The sequence below is a fragment of the Crinia signifera genome, chromosome 1 (assembly GCF_055691185.1).
Source record: "Crinia signifera chromosome 1, ASM5569118v1, whole genome shotgun sequence".
NCBI classification, from domain to species: domain Eukaryota; kingdom Metazoa; phylum Chordata; class Amphibia; order Anura; family Myobatrachidae; genus Crinia; species Crinia signifera.
Window position 1 is genome coordinate 400424091 of NC_139217.1, and position 26908 is coordinate 400450998.

Below are 26908 nucleotides of genomic sequence, written 5' to 3' on the forward strand. Positions count from 1 at the left end.
AGCTATGCACCGGTACTGGGGGGCTCCTGTGCACCCCACCCGCAGCAAAGAGGAGGGGATGCAAAGGAGGAGCTGCGCCCTGGGAAGGGCTGGGCTGCAGGCGGCGGCTGGGCCCGGGATTGGCTGGGAGGCTCTGGCTGCTAGACACTGGGGGGGACTTTGAGTTGCAGATTATTGCAGACTAAGCACAGTCTGACTCTGCAGTAGCAAAAGCGGAGGTTCTGTGGGAAACCGGCCAGGAACCATGAAACTCAGCTCATTAATTCCGAATATACATCATAGGTGAAGCCCTGCCCTGGAGAGAGAAGAGGCAGATACAAGACTTCCTTCCCCCTTCCCCTCACAGGGCTGTACTTCTTCTTAGAAGTACTAGCACTACTCTCAAGGAGAGACCCCCTCACAGCACAATGCCCCCTTTACAAGCAGCTCTTTGCTAACTATGTAGAAGTAAGGAGAGAGTGGGAGCAGTCAGCAGGGCGGCCGCCTGTAAGTATGCCCTCACACCCGTGTGTCTCTGTGTGTGTGTATATGCATTGCCTTGCCTGCTGCCCCTGTGCCTGGCTCCTTGCTGCAGCATTGGCACCCTTGTGCAGGAGCAGGGAATGGCTTGTGTGCTGTGTCTGCTACTAGTTGCAGCATGACATCATCCCCGGCTCTGTGGCTGCTAAACCTGCACAGACACTTTGGGCTCCAGGCAACAAGGCTTTCTGGTGTACAGTACATGTATGTGGAATGGATAATATACAGAGCACATCAATACCTAAGAAGATAACTTTTAAATTAGAAACTGCTAGTACATCTATCTATCTATCTATCTATCTATCTCTCTGTGTATGTATCTCTCTCTCTCTCTCTCTCTCTCTCTCTCTCTCTCTCTCTCTCTCTCTCTCTCTCTCTCTCTCTCTCTCTCTCTCTCTCTATCTATATATATATATATATATATATATATATATATATATATATATATATATATATATCTACAGTGTATATATATATATATATTATGTGTGTGTGGGTTTTTTTTTTTTTTCTTTTTTACATTTGAATGGTTTCAGAATAAATTGCAACCAGCAGCATTTCTGGTGATGCCCTGGCACAATGAATTGCCCGACTCCGGTTCGTGCTGCTGATGGCACCTAGAATGGTTATGTAGACTGGTGTTTCTAAATATAACCCCCAGTGTAAGTGAGATTTGGGTTTTTGTTCCCCTGCTCTATGACAGTATAAAGGTTTGCCAGGGTATGCTCAGAGGTGCAAGTCTGCACTGGTTGCAGGGGTACATGTTATGCCTTTGTCTTATTCAGTTTATGAATCACTGGGTGCATTGCAAAGTTGTGAAGGCAGCTATTAATAGCACAGGCTCAGCAAGGACATTCAATAGGGGGCGCGCTGTTCTGCAATGGAGATGGAATACAGACTACAGTATTCCCATTTTTGTGCTGTGTTCTACCCACACATACTGGGCAATATGGAAAGCAATAAAGCAAATAATATACTTTATGCTTTATCTGCAGTATCCTGCTAAATAACATCTTTTTAATGTTTTAAACCACATATTATTGACTTTCACTGTGTATGGGATTAATTGATTTTATATAATTATGTATATATACTTTTTTTTTGCAGATTGTTCTCCTTGTGGTTATGGCCACAATGCAGTCACTGAACTGCTGCCAGGTTGTTAGAATGGTAAGATATAATATTTAGAAATGTATCGTTTGATTTACCATGTCTGGTGCATTGTATGTTGTCTGACTCCTCCCATTTCAGGATCCAGTTCCTGCAGGTAATTATCTATAGTACCTCCCAGCCTGTTGTGCTATCACCGGAATACATAGGGAAAAATATCTCACAGTAGCTGGCAAATGAACATGTCACCTTTGCAGAATGAGGTCAGTAGAGCAGAATGAAAGATGTAGGTGTCCCCAGCACTACGAGTGTGTTTGTACATGTAAGTAACAATAGGAGTTCCCCGGGTAATTCAACACCTGAACTCTATCCATACTACAGCATTGCAACTGTTGCTAAGTGCACTGTAGCTGCTGTACTGAGGAAGGTTACCAAAAGGCTCTGTGTCTTTCTTTCTTTCTTTCCTTAGAATGTATAACTTCACTGTCTGTCATATTATAGTTAAAATAAATTGTTCCTTTGGTAACATTTGTTTCAGCTTATTTGCATAGTTAAAATCTATGAGCTTATTTGTTTATTAATAAATAGCTTTCTTTATACTCTGGTGAGTGTAACTGGGTCACATATACAACAACACAAATATAAGTAGCCCCAATGGGCATAAAGGTCTTGATTCTTTGAAAAAGCATCCATTTATACTTCCATTGTTAAAAGTTAGATATTTTTTTTATATAAATATAAAAAATATGTTTTAAAACTTCACTACTAATTTCTAAATATTGTTCTATGGTGGTTTCTCCCAGACAGAGCTTCCTGTAAAAATACTGCATTATATAGTGCTGTAGCTGGGGGATGGTCTTTAGTACCAGGCAGGAGGAGGGGTTTTGCTAGGAGGAGGGGCTCCTTGAAAATAAAAAAAACCTTCCTACTGATTTTACATCTTGAAGAGAGCTCGTAATATTCATGCAAATGAAGATTTACACGACAACTATTCCTATAGTCATATGACTACATGCTGCCTCACCATTTCCTCTGAAGCTTCAGAATGTGATCCCCTATCTGCCTGCGGAAGAGCAAGTACTGTCAATCTCTAATCCAGCACTGCACCTATTAGCAGCCTGACAGCCAGCAGCCAGCAATCACTAGGATCTCAATGTTTTTAAAGGAAAAAATGTTTTCTTGTTTTTTTGTTTTTTTAACTGTAAACCAACCATTGGTTTGGTGTTGTCTGGCAAGACAGTGGACATTATAGAACTCTCTTTTTTACTAACCAGTATCCCTAAAAACAGTCGACACACTGTCGACAGGTCGTATCCAACAATATCTGGATATAATTCACCCTACGGAGGCCACACACTAACAAACCACCGGCCAATTTTTATTATTGTCTAGCTACTAATAATATATGCATATTGTTTTTTTAATATTTACTAGTATCACTGGCCAGTGAGAATGATTTGTGTCTAACAAATTGTGAAAAATATTTTTTATACATTGTTTCTAGCGCGCGTATCTGTATTTTTCTTCTAAAGTAAATACTGGCTGCTTCTGCAAGTACTGTAGCTGCACAGCTGATGATGGGCCAGATTCTCTAAGCTTCAAAAGTGATAAAAATGGGGAGTGATAAACAGCCAGCCAATCCGCTCCTACCTGCCATGTCACAGACTGTGTTTGAAAAATGTCAGGCAGGAGCTGATTGGCTGGCTGTTTATCACTCTCTATTTTATCACTTTTGAAGCTTAGAGAATCTGGCCCATTGTCACACTGTAAGTTACTGTAGATATGCGTTTGGTCACCTGTCTCTCAGATCTAAACCTCTTTGCACATTCTACATCTGTCCCCTGCAGTATAGGAGATGGGAGCTAGGTCGAAACACTATGAAGGTTGACATACATTACGTCGACCACTAAATGTCGACATGGCTTAGATGGACACATGAACTAGGTTGACATGGCTAGGGTTAACAGGGTCAGAATGTCGACAAACATTAGGTCGACAATGGGAAGGTTCGCAGTCAAAAGGTTGACAACATTTGTTCATTTTTTTTTTTTTAGCAGACTTGTGCCATCCACTAGGGCGTGGAGGGAGAACACAATAGCTTGTCCGAAACATGGCGAGCGCAGTAAACCCTGTGAGGTGCCGCAGTACACAGATACAGTGTCCATGTCGACTACGTAGAAGTTTGGATGTCAACCTTTTGACTGTCGACCTTCCCATTGTCGAACTAAAGCTTGTGTCGACCTTCTGACTGTTGACCTTAGCACTTTTAAACTAAGCCCTGTCGAACTTTATTGGTCAACTTAATGTATGTCGATCTTCATACAGTCCAGCCTATGACCACCCATACCCTGCAGTACAACAGGATTTCCTGTACTGATCTGCAACTGAATCCCCCAATAAACTATACATAACATAACAATATACCAGTAGTAATGGGACCAATGATATTCTTATTAATCAGCAAATCTAACAATACATTTACAGGGTAACTGTACCCTAAGGGCGGTTTCACACATTCCGGCTCCTGCCGGGCGGCGAAAACCCGCACGGCCAGGAAGCCGTGCTGCACACATCAGTTTATCATGGAGGGGATGGCCACAGCCTGGCAGCCATCCCTTCCAGTGTTGGGATCCGGCTGCAACCGGACGGCGGGGCCATGGCCGTCCCATGTGAATGGACACAATAGTGTCCATTCACAACTACTGTGCACGGCACGGCTTCCTGGCCGTGCGGAATTTCGCCGTCCGGCAGGAGCCGGACAGTGTGAAATAGCCCTAACAAGTGAATTCAGTTTAGGATTGTGCTTGGCATTGGTACTGGAGATTACTTACTGGGTTGATGTTGATTTTTTTCAGTCACTTGCCTTTTGCAGACAGGTTGTGGTGTTGCCAGAGCCACACCTCTGTGTCACAGCATTTTCACAGGACAGCCCATACTAAATGTTAGCTTACTATAGCTAGTGCCAAAGATATTATAGCAGGAAGCACACGTTGGGAAGATAAAGACACAGATTTATGTATATAGTTTTCCTAAGAACCAGACGTGTTTATAAGTATACATTGCTCTCAGGCATAAAGGAACCACAAGATGTCAAATATGAGAAAGTACAGTGAAGAGAAGATCAAGTGAGTCAATGGTTCTTTTCTGCTGAAAATTCAATAATTGAAGGCTGTCAGCTGCACCATATTAGCTGGGCACTCTGGAAGGGTTTGGAAAGGTTTGATAAAGCACGACCTTTAGTCTTTTTCTCATTTTAATCCTTAAAATATATAATCCTTTGAGTATTCAAAGTATTCAGATGCGGAGAATTCTAGTGAGAGATAATTCATTCAACGCCGCACTTGGCAAGTTCTATCCATATTTCCTGCACATCTTGCACAATTTGTTGGCATACACTGCAGTCCATCTCTGTGAAGGTGCAGAATATATACACTAGTTGTTATGAAAGTTGCAGTTACTTGTACAAGGAATATGTATTTGGTGGCATGTTGCTTGAATGGGACCCTCCAAGACACTTTGGGGGCGATTCTCTAACACAGAAATGCGGTAAAAACCCTGTTATTGGGGTTTTTACCGCATTTCTGTATGCTCTAACCCCCCTCCGCAGTGGCAGCGCTGTGGAGGGAATCGCCAGCAAAAGCTGGCGATTCCCTGCAGAAGCCTATGGGCTTCTTACCACAGTGCTGTGTGAGGGATCCATCACGGATCCCTCCCAGCATGCTCTGCGGCAGGCCCCGGCGCTCTGCGCATGCGCAGATGGACTCCCGGGTCACAGACCCGGAAGTCCAGCACCGGCACCGCAACGCAAGGGACAGCTCTTATCGCAAGAGCTGTCCCTTGCGTTAATAACCGCATATGTTACAGCATATGCCATTATTAATAATGCGATGCCCGGCAATAATGGGCAGCGGATGTTACAACATCCTGCCCTGTATCACTTCACCAAGCTTAATAAATCTACCCCTAAGCTCATTCCTCAAGGCATCTTATTGGACCAGACTATAAGGATAACCATGCTTTGGTATATGTGGCTTAATTAGTACCTTAGCCAATTATATTTGATAGTCTATGCTCAGTCATGGATATCCTTTAACCTGAACTGGTACGGTGCTCTAGGGACCTAGCTTGAGAACCACTATGGCAGACCATTGACTACTTAGTTGTGACATAAAGTGGGTCTTCTAAACAGGACAGCATTAACTCATGGTTTCTTTTTTTTTTCTTTTTTTTTTATTCAGCCTGTAAACTAAAATGTCTCTTCCCCTCCTGTTATAATGATGTGTAGTTTTGAACAGCTGACAGGTAATCATATGCCACCCCTTTGGTACTGTACACCTCCAACCAGCACCTTCCAAACAATTTAATAGTAACCAAACCAACAGTATCGGCCCATACACGCTAGACGACCTGCACCCAGGGCGATATAGTAAACGGTATTGGACACGATCACTGGCGGACAAGTTGAGCATACACACTGACCGATATCGGTAGACGATATCATTCAGAGACATCACCGGAACCCGCTGAACATGTGAGTTGTTGGCTATATAGCCAAATTTGAAATGCATGTTCAGCCGAGGTGGGGGCGTTAACGATGCGCTCCGATAACTATATTGAATGTACACACTAGACTAGATTTTTTTTTTTTTTTAAGATATTGCCCAGAATGGCCCTTCTGATTGATATCTTTTGAAAAGTTGACCAATGTGTATGAGGCTTATGCCCTGTACACATTACAAAACAACCTGTTGGGTTTACACTGAATGATATCGTTCACTGTAGAGTTCAGCAATGTCCCCAGACCCCGCCAAACATTCAGGCACTGGCGATATGGTCAGATTTGACTGAATGTTCAATATGGGGTTATCATTAACAATCAGCAGGAGCAAGCATCATTAACTATATAGTAGGTACACACTGAACAATAAGGACAATGATATCGTTATCAAAAATCGTATAGTGTCCACCCACCTTTATGTAACAAGCGGGCAAGAATTGTTTCAGCTACTTTAATACTTTAAATGAAGCCATGATGTACCTAACTAAACGTTAACTACAGAATTATGGTTGTCTTGGATTTAAAAGAGGTTTTATCTCATCAGAAAAGGGCTGGCATAAGCTATTGTTATATTGTACTTGTTCTCCAATTTGGAAACACCTGCAGTTTTCATTTCTGCCACAAGAGGGTACAGATTGTATAGCTCCAAAATATGTATTCTAAAGGTCATGTAAGGAAAACCATAAAGGGGGTTATTCTAATCCATTCTTTCTGTCAAAATCCTTCTTAGATGGACAAAACCATGTGCACTGCGGGTGGGGCAGATGTAACTTGTGCAGAGAGAATTAGATTTGGGTGGGGTTTTTCTTCAAAGTGAGATCTATATTGAAGTGTAAAATCATGCAGTCAGTATTTTCCCTGCACAGAAACAAAATAACTCACCCAAATCTAATTCTCTCTGCACATGTTACATCTGCCCCCCTGCAGTGCACATGGTTTTGTCCATCTAAGAAGGATTTTGTCAGAAAGAATGAACTAGAATAAACCCCATAGAGAGCTACATCTGCACATTGACTCATTCTCTAAGCTAAATCCAGGTTTAAACTTACCCATTTAGATTTGTTTTATAACCTAGTTCAATGTGTCCTGAAGAAGGGAAGCAGCCCGAAACGCTGTAGACCACAGTAAATCACTCAATCTATTGCACAAGTCCTGGAGTAGAATGAATTACCTTGCTCTTAAGCATATTTGCTTAATACTGTACATGTAATATGTGTATGTAATATTGTTCATTGTTAATGCTGTATCATACATCTGATATGATCACTGAGAGATAGCAGAATTTATTTATAGTTAAATTATCCATGATTTATGAAACATAAGTTAGGTATTCCCCAAATGCCTCAGTAAATGCATGGCCTCCACCCACTCTGGTGTATTAGATTACCACATCCCACAACATGAGATTTTGCTTTTGGGTGCAGAATGATATACAGTACTGTGGTTAGTGACTATGGGCCTGATTCAGGCCTGTTAGCAAGGCTGCACTTTTTGTAGATGCCATGCTCACTACAGGTGGGGCAATAGTAACATGTGCAGAGAGAGTTAGATTTGGGGAGTTATTTTGTTTCTGTGCAGGGTAAATACTGACTGCTTTATTCTTAAGGCCCCCATACACTATGCGACTCCTCTGAATGAAGAAGTAACATACGATGCTCCTTGACACATACAATATATTTTATGCTGTCCTTCTGCATATCATATATCGTATGCAATCCCATTCTCCGCTGCCAGGAGGGGGCTGAGTTGGAGGTTGGGTGCGCAGCAGGTCTGAACTCTGCTCCAACGCGCACAGGACCACACATCGGATTGGATGTCACACACCTCCAATTTGGCCACTTTTCACCTGATGTTTTTGCCCAATCTGTTGGAATCGGTGAAAAGAGGCCAAATCAGACAAATGTATGGAGGCCTTTACACTGTAATTTAGATTTCAGTTTAAACACACCTCAGCCAAATCTAACTCTCTGCACATGTTACATTTTCCACACATGCAATGCACATGGTTTAGTCCAGGGGTCCTCAAACTATTTTGCTCTGGGACCCCATTAGACAATAAAAATAATTACAGGACCCCAGCAAGTGACTGCAGAAGGTCATCACGTCACATGTGTAGGCAGCAGACAGCACACACAAGGCAGCATTGTGGAGGCACAACATGATGGGAGGAGTCTAAAATAACAGACAATTCAACAAATTTTTAGACTCCTTCAATCACTGACAAAGATGAGAAAAGTCATCAGCCTGATGGTCAACAACATGGAGTCATGACCCCATGCAGAGAAGGTCAGGATCCACAGTTTGAGAACCTCTGGTTTAGTCTATCTGAAAACGTTGCAGCCTTGTTAATCAGGCCTCATCTACCAAGACATTCTGTAAACCATGCAGTTCCTCCCTTCAGTAGAAGCAACATGTGCTTTCTGCAGCTGCTAAACCTTGCTTACCAGTAACCAGGGCTATTTTTCAGCAGGCTCCATCAGGAACTGAGGCCCTTATTCTAGTTCACTCTTTCTGATAAAATATTTCTTAGATGGACAAAACCATGTGCACTGCAGGTGAGGCAGGTGTTACTTGTGCAGAGATAATTAGATTTGGGTGGGGTTTTACACCTGCCTCACCTGCAGTGCACATGGTTTTGTCCATCTAAGAAATATTTTGTCAGAAAGAGTGAACTAGAATAAGGGCCTCAGTTCCTGCTGGAGCCTGCTGAAAAATAGCCCTGCAAGTAACACATGGAAAGTTTTTCACAACAAGGTGATTGATATCACAAAGAATTGCATTTTCACTACAGGTCTAAGTAACCATTGAAACTGCTAATTTCTAAAATATGTCATTTTAACCCATGATGACAAAAGCCTTTTTATGTTGTTGAAAATGCAGATACATGTAACACTTGTATAATAATTGTCTTTATAGGAATACAATCCACTTTTAACAACCTTTGGTACAGGAGACCCATGTGACACCACAAGGGTGGATGGAGATATCCTAAGGTAACTTATCATACTTAATATACCACTCCTAACCGTGTGTATCTTTCGTGGGTTTTACCTAGGGGCCGAAGGACTGTAGCTCCCCAGTTAGTGACTGCCTGGCAGTGGCAGGACCTTCCCATTGGGGGAGTATCCGCTTGGGACTGCCAGACCTGATGTTGATAGCACAGAAAGCGCTTCCAATGGAAAGCCACTCCCCTGCTATTATGGCAGCCAATGCAGTCCTTAGGTGTCTTGTTCATTTCATCCTATAATCTAAAAATAATCGTAGACTTTTAATTGGTCCTAGTTATTGTGGTAGAGTGTTAAATTAAATATTGTACTGGGAGAGAGTCTGATCTTAATGAGTAAACATTGTTCTGTAACAGATTGATATAATACCACCTCCACTTATAAACCCACACAAAACTCTTCCACTGAAAAGCTGTATATTTATGTACATGTGTTATTTCTATACATTCTACTCCAATAATGATGATAAAACATGGTTTAGTGTAAGTGGTTCTGGTCAATCACTATTGGTTGACATGGACAAAAGGTCGACTCAAGCACAAGGTCAGCATGTCAATGGTTGACACATGTCAACATAAGTTTTTTACAATGTTTATTAGTTTGCCTTTTTCATATTTTATGATCCAAGTGGACTGCATTTTAAAATGGTAAGTGATGCCCGGAGCAGGGCGAGCGAAGCGGTAAACTAATTATTGTCCATGTTGACCAAAAAAATCACGTTGACTTGTGCCTGTCGACCATTCATTGTTGAACAATTAATTGTTGATCCATTGATCCACACCCCTGTATAAGTGCATGCATAGTATCTGGGATTTTTATTGCCCTACTGCACTCACTTTTTGACGACTACTATTTATGGAAGAGAGATTTATCTGTTAGATGTGGCCCAGTTTGGTAGCATAGATGCCTGAGGGCCTATCGGGTTCCTCTGAAGACGGGGAAGACTGTTAAAAAGACTACAGTGTGTTCTTTTTACATTTCACCAAAGTATTGTAACCTAAAGAAATGCATGATGGTTTTAGGTTGGTTCAGTATGTAAGGTTGACAATCAAAATAGTGGCGGGATATGTTCATTGGGTCTACAGCAAGTTGGTCGACAAGCATTGGGCCGACACCGTTAGGTCAGCATGGAGATAGGTCGACATGGTTCTAGGTTGACATGGGTCTAGGTCAACATGGGTTTAGGTCGACAGGTCATTAGATCGACACAAGCATTAGGTTGACAGTGTCTAGGTCGACGGTCAAAAGGTTGACATGGGGTTTTTCACAGTTTTTTCTTCTACGATCCCCATGGCAGCCATGACAGTGGGGATATTCCCCTCCTCCTACCAGATTAGACAGGACTTTTTTCAGGGACCGCCCCCCTTGGGTATAACAGCTCACACCTCCCTCACCTCTGTGTCTTTTTCTCCTGTCTCCGTCTAGATAGGACAGGCAGGGCGTTATTTTACTTTTAAACAGGGCTACCTCTCTATACTGTATGGGATGGCTTCCCGGGAAGAAGGAGAGTTGCGGAGGAGTGGGGCCTCTGAGATACCTGCCTCCAGCAACTATGTGGAGTAAGGACTGTGCTTAGCGCCAGTTGCTTACAGAAAACCCCAGCAGCATATGGCATACAAAAACCCCTGTTCAATGTGGGTGTATGGCGGCAGTACCTTATAGACTCTGAGCGGAGCAGCACGCTGGAGCTGGTGTCAGGCGGCCGTCGGCGCGTGTAGCCGTGCGGCGGAAGTGCTTTCCGGCAGATACCTGGCATGGGAGCTGGGAGCAGACGCTGCGTGCTGCCGGGTGCTGGGACGCGTGCGGCGGAAGTGCGCATAGACGTCACTTCCGCCGGCATTGTGCACCGAGTGTGCAGCAGAATGGTGTCCCCGGAAACGGGGACCCGATTTTTTGGTTCCGCATTGCGGAAATCAGCGCTGAAATAGCCAGATTTAAGCGCTGCTGGCGGAGGAAGGGTTAAATCTGTCCTAAATATAAACGGACATGGATTACAGCTGCGTTGGTGTTATACAGCAGCAGAACCATGGAGGAAAGCCAGCAGCAAGCACCTTCTTCCCAGCAGCCGGACATTGCCCCTTTGAGGTAAGCCCTTTGGTTTTGGGCATTAGTTTGATTTATTTTGCATGATACTAGTCAGGTTTCTGCTTTGTTTTCAGTGTGCCTAAATCACCTGTTCATAAAAAAAGGACAGCTAAGAAGAAATTCCTTACCTGCACCTGCATGAGTTGTGATAAAGCATTTGCCAGTGCCGATAAGAGGACTCTGTGTGAAGAGTGTGACAAAATCCCACAGCCTAAGGTGGACAAGTCGGACCAATCAGATGTCCTTAAAAAACTAATGGAGTGGATGCAGAAGTCATTCGTCTCTAAAGAGGAGTTCTTGCAGTCTCAGAAACCCAAGAGGTCTCGGGAGCAAGCTGGAATGCTGACAGAAGGGGGTGGTTCTTCGGAGGAGATAGAACCATTGGAGGCAGAGGACATTGAGGAAGGTGAAATAGAGGAAGATGTGAGATCTTTCAACCTCGAATTGGTGGAAAGTGTGTTGAAAAACATTTACAAGTCCATGAATTACCCAGAAGTTTCAGACACCACAGCGGATCCACTCTTCGAAGATAGATCGAAGAAAGGAAGAACATTCCCGGTTCACAAAGTAGTCCGTGAGATGATCAACAAGGAATGGGTCAACACGGATAAAAGGATGGCTGGATGGGCGAGAGTGGATAAGATGTATCCTTTCAAGGATGAGGATTTCCTGAAGTGGTGTCTAGTGCCCAAGGTTGATGCAGCGGTGGCAGAGCTGACGTCTAGAACAACCATACCGCTGGAAGATGGGGCGGCGTTTAAAGACGCTATGGAAAGGAAGATTGAAAATTCGCTTAGGAAATTGCACCAGACCTCTGCGCTGTCACTTAAATCCAGCGTGGCTATCGCATCGGTGGCAAGGGCAATGAGGCTATGGTCGTCGGAGCTCCATACAGACATAACCGAGAAGATTTCCAAGCAATATCTGCTGAGAAGCTTACAAACCATACAGAAGTCTATCGAATACCTGTGTGAGGCCTCTTTGGACGCGGTGTCGTTCTCGGCTAAGGCGATGGCACAAGGGGTGACGGCCAGGAGGGCGCTCTGGCTCAAGCCCTGGAGTGCGGATGCCAACTCCAAAAATCGTCTAACTGCACTACCCTTTGAAGGCGGGTTCTTGTTTGGCTCAAAATTGGATTCGATGATCCAGAGAATTTCTGGGGGAAAATCCGTGAGACTACCCCAAGATAGGAGGAATAGGTTTCCCATCCCTACGTCTAGCAGACAAACTTACAGAGAGGCAAGAAGTTATCGGCCCGGACGCCAGTACTCCCGTAGGGGGAATCCGAATATGACTCGCCAGTCCTTTCGTCAGCAGTATCGGAGAGGTTCCAAGTTATGACGGTGGTTCAATGGTGAGAGTCGGAGCCCGGTTGTCTCAGTTTTCGGAAGTCTGGAAGACATCGATCTCAGACAGATGGGTCATCAAGATTGTGGAAAGGGGCTACCAAATAGAATTTCTAAGGAGGCCTTGGAAGAACAAATTCGTCAGGTCAAGAGTTCCAGTGAAGAAACTGGAAAAGAAGACTCTCACCTTGAAGATTCTACAGCTTCTACAAATAGGAGCAATAGAACATGTCCCGAAAGACCAAGTAGGTCTGGGGTATTATTCGAATCTCTTTTTAGTGGAGAAGAGTACAGGTGGTTTCAGGACCATCTTGGACCTGAGAGGATTGAATCTCTTTATCAAGAAACTAAAGTTCAAGATGGAAACTATAAGTTCTATCCTTATGGGTCTCAGGCAAGAAGACTGGTTAGCGTCCATAGACCTAAAAGACGCTTATTATCACGTCCCCGTGGCACTAGAGGACAGAAAGTTTCTCAGGTTCTCGCTCCTCGACCAACATTATCAATTCACCTGCCTTCCCTTCGGGCTCAGGACATCGCCGAGAGTGTTCACAAAAGTCTTGGTGACACTTGTGGCAGAACTAAGGAAGCAGGGAATCCAAATCTGGCCGTACCTGGACGACCTATTGCTGGCAGGAAGATCAGTGAGAGAGGTCCAGATGAGTGTCAAAATTACAATAGAATTTCTGCAGAAACATGGTTGGGTGATCAACCAAGAAAAAAGTCAGCTGCAGCCTTGCCAGACAATCAAGTTCCTGGGTGTCCTTATAGACACAGTAAGGTTTTCAGTGAGCCTGTCGGTAGACCGCTGCCTGAAGATACAAAATCTGACGCAACTGTTATTAACAAAAGGAAGATGCCCCCTGAAGGTGGCGCTACAACTTCTAGGGATGATGACATCATGTATACGTATCATTCCATGGGCCCAGTGGTACATGAGGAAGCTACAGTGGCAGTTGCTCCCATTCATGAAGAATCAGACCCACGAAGGGTTCCAGATAATCCTGAATGCCGAAACGAAGAATTCGTTAAGGTGGTGGAGCTCTGGCTTAAGGAGAAGAAGCTCCAGTCTCTCAAACCCAGAATTTGTGGTTATGACGACCGATGCGAGTCTTCAAGGTTGGGGCGCTCACCTCGGGAGGAGCTCGGTACAAGGGTCTTGGACCACAGAAGAGAGTGCAAGGTCATCCAATGTCAGAGAACTGCTCGCCGTTTGGGAAGCAATCTGTTGCCTACAAGACAAACTTCAGAATACCAACCTAAGGATCATGTCAGACAATATGACAGTAGTGGCACATATAAACCACCAAGGGGGTACAAGGAGTTTACCTGTACTGAGAGTGTTGGAGAAGATCATGTCGTGGGCAGTGAACAACCTGCAATCAATCTCGGCCGTGTACATTCCGGGTCCAGAGAACACTGTAGCGGACTTTCTAAGTCGCAAGAGGATTCTGCCAGGAGAATGGGAGTTGGACTCAAAGGTGTTCAGTCAAATAGTCGCCAGGTTTGGCGAACCCGAGATAGACCTGATGGCGTCATTCTCCAACAAGAAGGTGAGCAGATTCTGCTCGAAATCCTTTCACCCACAAGCCGAGGCACTGGACACGTTTTCAGTGAAATGGGAGTTCACTCTGGGATATGTCTTCCCGCCATTCCCCATGATCAGCAGAGTGCTCAAGAAAATCAGAGAGGACCGAGTGGAAGTACTGGTAGTGCTTCCATTTTGGCCGAGAAGAGCCTGGTTTACTTCAGCATTGAGGATGGCGGTGCAACCACCGTGGGTGTTGCCGGTGATACCAGACCTGTTGAAACAGGGACCAATATGTCATCCAGAGCCAGAAAGCTTCTCGCTGAGGGCATGGCGATTGAGCGGGCGACCCTGAAGCGCCATAACTTATCCGAACAAGTGACCGAACTGTTGTTGAAAGCAAGGAAAGAAGGTTCCTCGCTAATATATTACAAAACCTGGAAGAAGTTCATCTCATGGGGGAACTTTGAGGGTCAGTTTGCCGACATCTCTACGGCTAAGGTCTTGCAATTCCTGTATGAAGGCTTCGAGTTGGGGCTGGCGGTAGCCACCATTAAGTCACAGATTTCTGCTCTCAGTGTACTGTTGGACAGAAGATTAGCTGAGGAAAAGCTAGTAAAGAAGTTCTGTAGAGCAATCAAGGGAATACGGCCACCAAGAAAATCTTTAGTGGCCCCGTGGGATCTGAATTTGGTGCTGAAAGCACTAATGTTACAGCCATTTGAACCCCTGGAAGATTCTTCGGTGAAGTACCTAACATGGAAGGTACTGTTCTTGATAGCCATAACATCGGCGAGGAGGGTCAGCGAGATTCAGGCCCTCTGGATCAAGGAACCGTACCTAGTGATCTTCCCTGACAGAGTTGTGCTGAGAACTCACCCAGACTTCATGCCAAAAGTCATATCAGCGTTCCACTTGAATCAGGAAATTTCCTTGCCTAGGTTTTTCCCTGAGCCGATTAATGACGAACAGAAGGCCTATCATACGCTGGATCTGGTGAGAGCAGTTTCAGTGTATCTGGATCGTACAAAAGAGATCAGAAAGTCTGATCACTTATTCATTATCCCTGAGGGTCCGAAGAAGGGCTCTAGGGCTACGAAGCAAACCATTTCGAGATGGGTACGAGAAGTTATCGTATTCGCCTACAAAAATGAAGATAAGAGACCGCCTCCAATCATCAAGGCACATTCAACCAGGGCAGTGGCCACATCATGGGCTAGAAGGGCCAAGGCGTCAGTATCGGAGATCTGTCAAGCCGCTACATGGTCATCCGTCCATACCTTTACTAACCACTATGCCTTGAACGTGTCTACAGCCCACTTTGGGAATCTTGTAATTGAAGAGGCCTTGTCCATAAGATAAGTCTCTTGAATAAATCATTGTTACATTCATATTGGCTCCCTCCCGTTTATTGTGCAGCTTGGGTATGTCCCACTGTCATGGCTGCCATGGGGATCGTAGAAGAAATATGCGAATTATACTCACCGATAATTCCTTTTCTTCCTAGAGATCCCATGGCAGCCACTTATTTCCCACCCTTTGTGTTAGAAGTTTTTTCAGGGACGTTGGTGCGGAGACACTCGAAAGACACAGAGGTGAGGGAGGTGTGAGCTGTTATACCCAAGGGGGGCGGTCCCTGAAAAAAGTCCTGTCTAATCTGGTAGGAGGAGGGGAATATCCCCACTGTCATGGCTGCCATGGGATCTCTAGGAAGAAAAGGAATTATCGGTGAGTATAATTCGCATATTTTGAGCCGACATGTACTGACAGGCGGTATTTCATCCCCTACCATCCACTAGGGCGTGGTGGGAGAATAAAATAGTGGCACCATGCCTAAAGCATTGCATGCGGTGCAAGGGGATGCAGTGCTTTGGAAACTGTGTCCATGTCGACTGTCGACATTCAGGTAAAAAAACCTGTGAAAAACTCCATGTCGACCTAGACCCTGTCGATCTATTACTTATGTCGACCTATTGACCCATTGACCAAGACCCATGTTGACCAAGATCCATGTCAACCTTGACCCATGTCGACCTAGAACCATGTCGACCGCTCCCCATGTCGACCTAATGCTTGTAGACCAACTTGCTGTAGACCAAACGATCCCAAACCATGGTGGCAATGAGAATGGTGACCGTGTGACGTCCAAATCTGCATGCCGACATGCTATTTATGCAATTTAAAGCATTTTAAGAGTGTTGGCTTGACAAATTCAGAGATTTAGCAATAAATCACATGACTAACATGTCAGCATCACAGGTGTGACCTCACAGTGCCCCTGCTCTCATCGCCAACATATTGAACGTGGAACTTGCCACCACATTCCCTTTGGGCGGTTTGTTTGTTTATCTCCCTAGATACAACCATCTTTTATTTTTAGTTTTTTGGGGACAAATTATTGTTAAATACTGACATTATGCTGGAAGGGTAAATGTTTTGTTGGTACATGCATACCTTACTATGTCACTAAATACTATGCTTGTTCTTGTTTTGTCCCATAGAGATTAAATCTGCCCATATATCATATACTTGCAGTACAGAATTTACTCTGCATCTGCAATAAGTATACAAAGATTTATATTGCTACTAGTAATACGGACCCGCCATACACCAGGTCACCCCAGCGCTACTTGCCTGTATTTTTTTGGTCTGCGTACCAGGATTTCAATGGTAACCTGTCATTGCCTTAAGCTGGCCAGACAAGTGACCACTTCATTGACTCTTAGGGGGAAATTTACTAAAGGAAATTTGTAAAAAATAGGTGTATTTGTATCCAGAAATACACTTATTTTTGACATTTACTATCCTGAAAATACGGCTATTCGTATTGATGTGCTATCAATACGAATACGAATTGCCGTATTTTCGGGATAGTAAATGTCAAAAATAATTGTATTTCCGGATACAAATACACCTATTTTTTACAAATTTCCTTTAGTAAATTTCCCCCTTAATATCTGTAGACAGCTATAAACTAACCTGTAAACATATAAATGAGCACTTTTCATGTCTTGACTGTCCATGGGTTATAGGGCCTACACAAAGAGTAACTTTGCTGAGTGATCTGTGTGATGGTAGATCACTCAGATCGCTGCACAGCGCTGTGTGCTGATTGATCTGTCAGGGCCAGTGTTCTCCATTGAAAACACTGTCCCTGACGGGCCATCTAACTAGATTTATCCAGCCTGCAGAAACTTAATAACCCAGCGATAACATCGCACATCGCTATTGCCCCTACTTACGGAGCGATGTAGGGGCGTTTTCTAAGCTTCACCCGTTGTGTAGGCACAAGTAGAAGAAGCCAGAAAAGTACATATAGCAATACCTGTATTACCATAGTACATGCTATAAAGCATCCGATTCAATTCTTGAGGTTATGGCTCTGATTCTGGTTGGCACAGTAAGCTGCCTGTCCGAACATCCAGACACATCTCCTCGCATGTCTCCGATGCAGGATAAATCATTCAATGGTCATGGACCATCAAATGATTTATCCTGGCTTCGCAAATAGAGGCCTGTGGGAACTTATTTGCAAGTGCTGGGACGAAGACGGCCCTTGCACACATTGTCCCGTCCATGTACCCATGGGAACGCCTGCCGTTTTCAGGAGGACGCCCATAAAATGCTTGGCATTCCCATGGCCGACCCCCGTCCTCGCCGCCACCTTCCCCCAGCCCGCCCTGATCCTTGAGAATCACTTGGCGACTTTGCAAGTCACCAAAGCCATAAGCAAAGGGGAGCTACACATTCGCATAATATACCATGGCATGCGCAGAGCCCCAAACATTGGAACGGGGCTGAATTCGGCTTGGCACCATCTGAATCACCTATATAATTACAAAGCAGCAGATTTTTTAAGCTGCCTCTATTGGTTGGGTGGAGCTGATATGTTAAGGCGGCACTTACATTCAGTTTAAAGCCCGGCATGCTTTACACTGGATGCGAGCGCTGCTTTAAATTTTCTGCTCCGATCTGCCGAGAAGCCTAGAAAAAGCCGCCGCTCCATAAAAAATAGCCCTCAGTCTAGATTTTAAATGGTTTATTTGTTGAGGGTTTTAGTGACAGATTCTCTGTAAGTTTTGTTCTCAGCGTCTGGTTGTACGGTGACTCATTTATTCTAGGAGATTATCTGGCAGAAATTTCAAATTGTGACTAAACCAAAGAGAATGCTATTTTTTTTTAAATATCTATTAGTGGTCTGAGCTGTTTTGCTAAACAGTCTGTGTCATCTCGTGCTATTCAAAGCCAATCACAAGGGAAAAAAATGCCCACATCAGCTTTTTACATTATTTCTCACCCATTCGGGGCCCTATGTCTTAATTCAATAAACCTGGAGTTAAAAATGCAGAAGATGCTAAGGAAAGTGGGATAGAGTTGATGACAGACTGTGCATGCTTAATGTTGCTTTTATTAAGGATCTTTCACAGATGCTTTAAACAGTACACTTACATGGAAAAAATATCAATGTTTTATCTACTTCGGTCAAGACAGAATGTGGGAGATTGAATGTGTTTTGTGATAATTTATGACGTCCTCCCTATGTGCACCCCAAGACATTGGGCCTCAGTGTGCAGGAAGCACTCTGTATTGAGAGTGTGAAAAAGGGTACATATAACTGTATTGTGAGTGGCGTCCGGATTATGGCGAGGGTCTTCTCACCAGTGTCGGTATTCCGGTGCCAGTATTTGGACTGCTGGCATTCCGAGCCCAGGTATGCCAACTACATCCTCAGCAGAGATGTGCATTTTGCAGATGCTTGTCGGCCATCTTACAGTTCCCATTTTGCATATGCTTGCCGGCTGTCCTACAGTTCCCATTTTGCAGATGCTTGTCGGCCATCTTACAGTTCCCATTTTGCATATGCTTGCAGGTTGTCTTACAGTTCAAATTTTGCAGATGCTTGTCGGCCATCTTACAGTTCCCATTTTGCATATGCTTGCCGGCTGTCCTACAGTTCTCATTTTGCAGATGCTTTTCGGCTGTCCTACAGTTCCCACATTGCAGATGCTTGCCGGCTGTCCTACAGTTCCCATTTAGCAGATGCTTGCCGGCTGTCCTACAGTTCCCATTTTGCAGATGCTTGCCGGTTGTCCTACAGTTCCCATTTTGCAGATGCTTTTCGGCTGTCCTACAGTTCCCACTTTGCAGATGCTTGCCGGCTGTCCTACAGTTCCCATTTTGCAGATGCTTGCCGGTTGTCCTACAGTTCCCATTTTGCATATGCTTGCCGGTTGTCCTACAGTTCCCATTTTGCATATGCTTGTCAGCTGTCCTACAGTTCCCATTTTGCAGATGCTTGTCGGCTGTCCTACAGTTCCCATTTTGCAGATGCTTGCCGGCTGTCCTACAGTTTCCATTTTACATATGCTTGTCGGCTGTCCTACAGTTGCCATTTTGCAGATGCTTACCGGCTGTCCTACAGTTCCCATTTTCCAGATGCTTGCCGGCTGTCCTACAGTTTCCATTTTACATATGCTTGTCGGCTGTCCTACAGTTGCCATTTTGCAGATGCTTACCGGCTGTCCTACAGTTCCCATTTTGCAGATGCTTGCCGGCTGTCCTACAGTTCCCATTTTGCATATGCTTGCCGGCTGTCCTACAGTTCCCATTTTGCATATGCTGGTCGGCTGTCCTACAGTTCCAATTTTGCAAATGTTTGCCGGATGTTTTATAGCTCCAGGTTTGCAGATGTTTGACAGCCGACCTACAGTACCAGTTTTGCAGATGCTTGTCGGCTGTCCTACTGTTTCAGTTCTGCAGATGCTTGCCGGCTGGCCTACAGTGCCGATTAGGCCTCAGTGTACATTAGCATTTTTTGTGGCAAAGTCACACTCACAGTCCTGATAGCTCCTCACTCAGATTTATTTCAGATGTGTACATAAAACTAATCTGAGAAGTGTAAGGTATCTGCAATGTTGAAAATAACTGAACAATAATGACATAAAAAAATATAGCTTTTAGTAAAACACATAGTACCATTGTTTCCTGTGCACCAAGTTTTATTCTATACTACTCGACTATGGCCATTATAGTTAACCATATCGGCCACCACCGGACGTTTTTTGCCCGTACACACTGAATGGTATCGGCCACGCGGGAGTGTGCATCATTAATGACGCATGTGTTATCTCTGGTATGGTCATTACTATTTGGGGAACATTCCTTGCTTGTCTGAGGCACGTGAAACATAATACCTGATAAGTGTGGGTATCAGGAGATACAGGTGCCGGCACTGGGACTAACTGGATTGCCCCCAGTGAACCAATTACCTGCACTCATTGACAACCGGTAACTGGATTGCCCCCATAATTTGAAATATTTTCAATAAAATATTTCTGTTAGTATTTTTTTCCCCGCAAATAAGTGGATATATGGTTATAAGTCCTTGTAATAAAATTTGTGACTGACATTTCTACATTGGTGTAAACAAAGGACAAAATTAAATAAATGTAATTCCTGGATGCAGGGTAGGCTTGCCTACTCATTGGGCCTGATGCAGTGAATCTTTGAACCCCAGCTCAGTGTGTTTATATTAATCCCATTTTCTCATGTAAGTAGATCATATCATTTGTTTCTAATGCACATTTGCAGTCATTTCATCAGATACAATATTTGTTAACACATATGTAAAGTACATAACTCCAGCATATTCCTTCAGGCTATGACATCACTGGTGGTATTGGCAAATTTGCACACCATTGTAGCTCATCTGTCGCCCCAAATGAGCACAATACCCAGTACACAATAAAAATCTGATTGACGTCACCATCCATGTACACCGCCACATCCTTTGAGCATAGCATGTACTATCTTCTAGACACACTGATCCGTTCCAAGTCATCCTTGATGAAATGACCAATTAGTACACCCATGTGACTAAAATGCAAACATCCTGTCATTTCATTTGTCTGGCCAAACCACAGGATTGTTCTCTTCAGGCCTCCTAATAGACTTACCATCTTGATACAGTATTGAAGCATTTGCACTGATGTACAAACTGAGTGTTTATATCCCATTGTTTCCCAATCTTGTGGAAATCACTATAAAATCACGTTTCCTCTGGAGTTTCAAAAGAGAAGAAAAGTTTAATGTCTTAAACATGTGTTGTCTCCTGATGGACGTTTCACTGTGTTTTGTCAGCACAAAATAAATGCTACAGTGTAGTAAAGACAAGCAGTGTTTTTTTTTTTTTACTATTTCTAATATTGAAGTGAAAACATTCCAACTTCTTGTTTTGAAACACCTGGAATGGTCCCATTGGATTTTAGAGCACGATGAGCTTTCATCTTCCTTCATGTTTTCACAGCTGAGAGGAATTGCCCAGCACAATACACTGGGACCTTTTCCCAGACTGCAGTTCTTTTCCTGCCTCCCACATCCTGCAGAGCTGCCTTGGCTGGAAGAAAAACACCCTATGCTACAGTACAGCAGCCTATTTTCTGACAAGACAGACAGCTCTGTTGATTTGATCATTTTCTAATTACAAATACATATTAGTGTACTCCTTCTGGCTAATTTGGATAAAAATGTATTTTCAGTATAAACATAAAACTGTTAAAAATCATTTGTTTGCCACAACATAGATCTGTGTTCTGGATGCCGCTCTATAAACAACATTATCATAATTATATGCCAGACACATGAAAGTATGAAGAGAACTGGATATATTCTACAGCCATGTGCCTGTGGGCCAAATTCTATTAAAAAAAGAAAATAAGAAATCTTGTGTATCTAATTTTCTATATATAAAGAGGGGGGACAGGGGAGCGGTACTGCACAATTCATCATTTATGTAAAAAAAATGTATCTATATGATATTGCAGAGCAGAATCTATTGGTACAACATATAGTAAAGCTATGTAACTTTGCTCATTATTCAGTTGATCTGGTTCTGTAGCCATTTTGTGCTGTGAATGGCTTCATTTGCAACAGTCGAATCTATAGACCAGGGGTGGTCAAACCGGTCCTTAAGATCTACCAACAGTTCATGTTTTCCAGGCGACTTGTGGATCTGTAGAATGTGTCAGGAATGAATGCATAACATTTGAATATGTGACAGTAATGACTACACTACACTGCCTCAGCTAGGTTGCCTAGATCTAGAGGGTTTGGCCACCCCTGCTATAGATTCTGTAGACTAACAACCCTTATTACACTAGGTTCCAACCAATACACTAGCACATCTTTTGCACAGAACATTCTTTAGCTTTAACAATCTTCTCAGAGTGTATATACTGATGCCATTTGCCCTCACCTCCCCTGGGTATAACACACTGTTTATACCGTATGTACTGTAGCTGAGTTTGTGGATGTGTGTCCGGTGTATTGCTATGTTATAGTAATGAACGTCAAGTCATTAAGCTCTACATAAAAAAAGTGGAAAACTAAAGCAGTGAAAACATCGGTGGTTCGTGGTTGTCGCCTTGTTGCTATTGCAGTGTATGTCGCTTCATACATCATTTACTGTGTCTTAAATCTAACAGTATCTATAGATGTATCACAGAATAGACTTTTTGCCTCAGTGGTGTCCATAGATTTAGTGTTACTGACCGGATTCCCTAAAAACGGATGCACTTTACAAAATAGTTTATCTGTGATTGATTTAAAAAGAAGTATTGGGATTCCTGGGTTGCACAACATGACACGCACGGGCCTAGTGCTGTTTTACTGTAATCATAATTGTACATGTCATATGGCTGTAATACAGTCAGATCTGATTGTGATGAAAATACCGCCCAAACTGTTCCCAGGTGAAACCGGGCACATCAGCTAGTATGGTTTATTAATTGACTTTTTTTCTTAGGCAACATTAATTCTACTGTGCTCTAACATAAAGTCTCTGTCCTTTTCCTCACCAGGGATCTCTCCATCTGCCGCGAGGGGTCAACCACAAAGAGGACAATAAGCCAGAACGATCCCTGACTCCAGAAAATGGCTGCGGACTTCATTTCACTGAAATTAATTACCTCTTCCTTTTTTAATCATATCTCTTCCATGTGTAGTACATTTGGTTTATGGTTGTTGACACGCTCATGATGTTATATATTGGGAATTGTTCCTGTGTAAATCATCAAGTGTAAGAATATATGGGACTCTGAGCCTTGCTTAAGAGAATGGTCACCGACAAAGTTGTACCATAACTCAGTTTATACAGTCTTGATCAGGTGAATCTCTTCACACTGTGAATCCATGTTTACATACAGTACAGGTGGGCCTCGTGGCCTGTTTCTACCACAACAACAACGTCTTCCTATTCTCAAGCACCAGTGTTGACAGTAAACCGGTAACATAAAGCCTTCCTAATTCAGTAACATTTCTTACACACTGTAGAGGCAGCCATGTTGCCATGTGCATGGAAACATTATTCATGTGAAAGTGGCCTATTTGTTCACTAGGAATTGGTGCCGTCGCTTATCATGTGCTTTGATCTTCAATGGTGTCACTAGTGAACAAATAAGCAGCCATCTTGTGAATATTGTTTCAAACAGAAAATGGCTGCCTCAATGATGTGTATGTGACAGATGCAATTTAAAAATAAACTATCCTCTCAGAGGCTAAGAGTTCCCCTTATATTATGTATTCTTTTCACCTAGATGTAGCATACATGTTTACTTTATTTTCATCCATTGTCTGTATAGCTTTATATTTTATCCATGTACACTTTTTAATGTATAGAAATAGTTGTTTGAAACACATTGTTTCCTTGTGGTAAGTGACAGAGAAGCTGCCACGGGATCTGAGACACTGATGAATGGTGCTATTTTGGACTTCTAAACATGCTCCTTGGCAAGGTAGCTCTGTTGGGGATTTTTATTTTTATTTTTTTATTTTCATGTTTTAAGAAGGTGTTGGTACATTTTTCCTGATTGTTCTTTGGGCAAGATTTTTTTTTTCTTTAGTGTGGCTTTTTAATTAAGTCGTATAGGGTAATTGCGAACAGGCCAAGTTAGAAGGTTTTTGTTTTTAATTATTCTTTTTTTCGAATGCGCTTTTGGGTAAATACACCAACAAGCAATTCTAGTGGGAGCAATCACAAAAATGTAATTTCCATGTAAGTCCCTGCCTGTACATTTAAGTGATATAGCAATAATAGATCACACACCTTGTAGAAATCTTTCACAATTTTTTTTTTTATTATTTGTTTTAGAAGGCACACATAAAAGAAATGGGAATGTTTTTAAATGTCCTGGGATCCGTGGCAGGTATTACTTTTTGGATTGTGGCAGCTAATAATTTGGCATATTCCCCGCCCCAATTTTTTACGTGCTAGTACCCACAAATATACATATATATTTGGGGTTTTTTATTTTTACACTTTTGTTCTTGCTCTCAGTGACAAAATAAAGTAACATACTTATGGAATGCTGTTGTGTTAGATACGATCTGGAAGCCCACTTTTTATTATTTTTTTTTTTTTATATATAACCCTGTCTTTAGCTCTTCCTTCACAAGACAGACTATGCTCTGAACTGTTTTAGCCTTTTGACTGTTACTATACAGATGCATGCTTAGGCTATGTTTTTCTTTATCTTGTAATCTATTTTTTTCATTTGGGTGTTATATTGTATGATTAGAAGATATCAGCTGTGCTGTATATAGAAGAGCAATTTAATCAGTATTAAGCAGTTGTGGCATATATGTATGGTTGCAGTTGTGTATTGATAAAGGCAAGCTTTTGTAATAATGTGATATCTAATGATGCATTTCAAGTACCCAATGTATTTTAACTATTTTAGTAGAATTTGTTCAATAAACATGTAAGCTGTAACTGGTAAAAGCTGTGTTCTTATTGTGTTATATTAGTAACAATCTGCAATAGGAATTTTATTATGAATGCTAGTAAAGTAGAATATTTTGGTTTATATTAAATTAGCTATGTTTTTTTTCTTCCAGAGAAACTTATAAGAACCTCACGGCTACTTTAAAACGTTTTTCGTAATAGTGTTACAGTTACATAATTATATTTAAGAATACAAATTCATATAAACAAAGATAAAAATATCTTTATCAGTTGTATCATATAAAGATAAAGTTTTTAGTTACTAAACAAGTGGGTATCTCAATGTGTACACTAGGGGGACACTGGATGGCCATTCATAACATATACAATTGTAGAGCCTCTTGTCTTGTGGATCATACTCTAAATCCCATGCTAAGCCACTGGTTCGAAATCCTGGTCGTTTTGCAGTAGCTTACCAGTGGATTTACTAAGCTGCACGAAAAAATAGAGTAGAGCATAAAATGAAAATCTGTGTTTTTACTATTTAAAAAATAGAAACCACACATTTACTAAGTAATGGGTAATAGAACTCGAAATTGTGAGCACTGCGCAGAATCCTGAAATCTGTGCAGACTTGTATAGTGTAAAACATAGGAAATTTTTTTATTCTTTTAAACAATCCCTAGCAATTTTATAAACAGCCCTGTACTATTTACACAGCAATTTAAAATACAGGTAAAAAAAATTGTCCTCCCTATGTTTCTGTAAGTGTGGGGTCTGTTCTGTATCCGCATGCTTTTCCTATTGAATTGCAGGAGTAGAACACACTGCATCTTTTTTCATGCACCCCCCACAAATTATTAATTTTGAAAATTATACCGGTACTTTCTGTGGGACACCAGCGACAGATATGTTGAGGACTAATTAAGCAATTGGACATTTCCAATTGTCTTATTTAGTCAGAAATGACTCCCCTTCGGAGGTGGTGTCTACTGCACCCAATGTCAGGAGCCGGGTCTTCCTCAGCAGGGTAAGTGTGTGTAGTTCCCCCCACCCCCACTGCAGCAAGCTGCTAGGATTTGTAGCTCTCCCAGCAGCTGCCTCCCCAATTAAAAGATGGAGGGGAGCTAAACCTCTCAGAGCAGAAACTAAACTAGATAATCAGTTTTAACAAGATACAAGAGAGAAAACTTCAAAGAAAGAGAAGTTCTAGAACATAAGGACATACATTGAAAATGGAGGGCGGTAGGCACAGAGGAAAAATTACTTCACAAATCGGTAGGGGACAAGTGGAATATCCCAAAACATATTTGATAGAGGCATCATGAATAAACCATTGTTCAAAAATTGTAACACTAGGATTGAATACAGTTCCCAAATTCCATTTGGGAACAATAGGAAAAGATGGGTTAATGAGCTGCATTTTTTAAATCAAAAATGTTCTGTCAATTGAGGATTTAGATTTAAAATGACAATTTTGGTATGCCAAAACCAGGGAGTTCCACTGGAGAATTTACCACCCACTGGTTAAAAGTACAGAACCATAGTATTTATACTTTAATTTTTACTTAACAAATAATAAAACTAGCTATGAAAAATCAATTGGTTTATTGGTTACTCACACTTCTTGTGAACTTTTAATAGCTGAGTATACACTGAGCAATATGTCATCCAATCAAGAGGATTGCACCGTAAAATCACTTACATTGGAACTTAGGGATATAGGGCGGGATGTATTAAAATACATCGCCGCCCGCCACGATGCCAGCGCATATGTACTATGACGGAGTCCCCCCGCGAAACCTGTACTGTGGTGTGCGGGGGGTCTCCGTCACCTCCCTGCCGCCTGGCTCTCTCCCCTCAAGCCGGGGACAGCTAAGCAGGCTGTCCCTGGCGCCGCCTCCTCCCCCCTGCAGCTGGAAGGATGTCCGGCTGCTTCACTAGGGGGAGGAGGGGTTTACCTTCCGGGGTCCAGGAGGACCCTTCAGGAAGGTAAGCCAGAGGGGGGGTCGGCGAGGCGGCGGGTTTGCGTCGGAG

The 26908-nt window shown here is 42.8% G+C and overlaps 1 long non-coding RNA gene across 1 annotated transcript; it reads left to right on the plus strand.

Annotated features, from left to right (window-relative positions):
- LOC146015568 (uncharacterized) lies at window positions 1-24928 on the plus strand. The gene is made up of 4 exons (XR_014448490.1): window positions 1-486; window positions 1627-1689; window positions 9104-9180; window positions 23010-24928. It is a non-coding gene; the product is annotated as an uncharacterized LOC146015568 (long non-coding RNA).
- Window positions 24929-26908: the final 1980 nt, after the last annotated feature.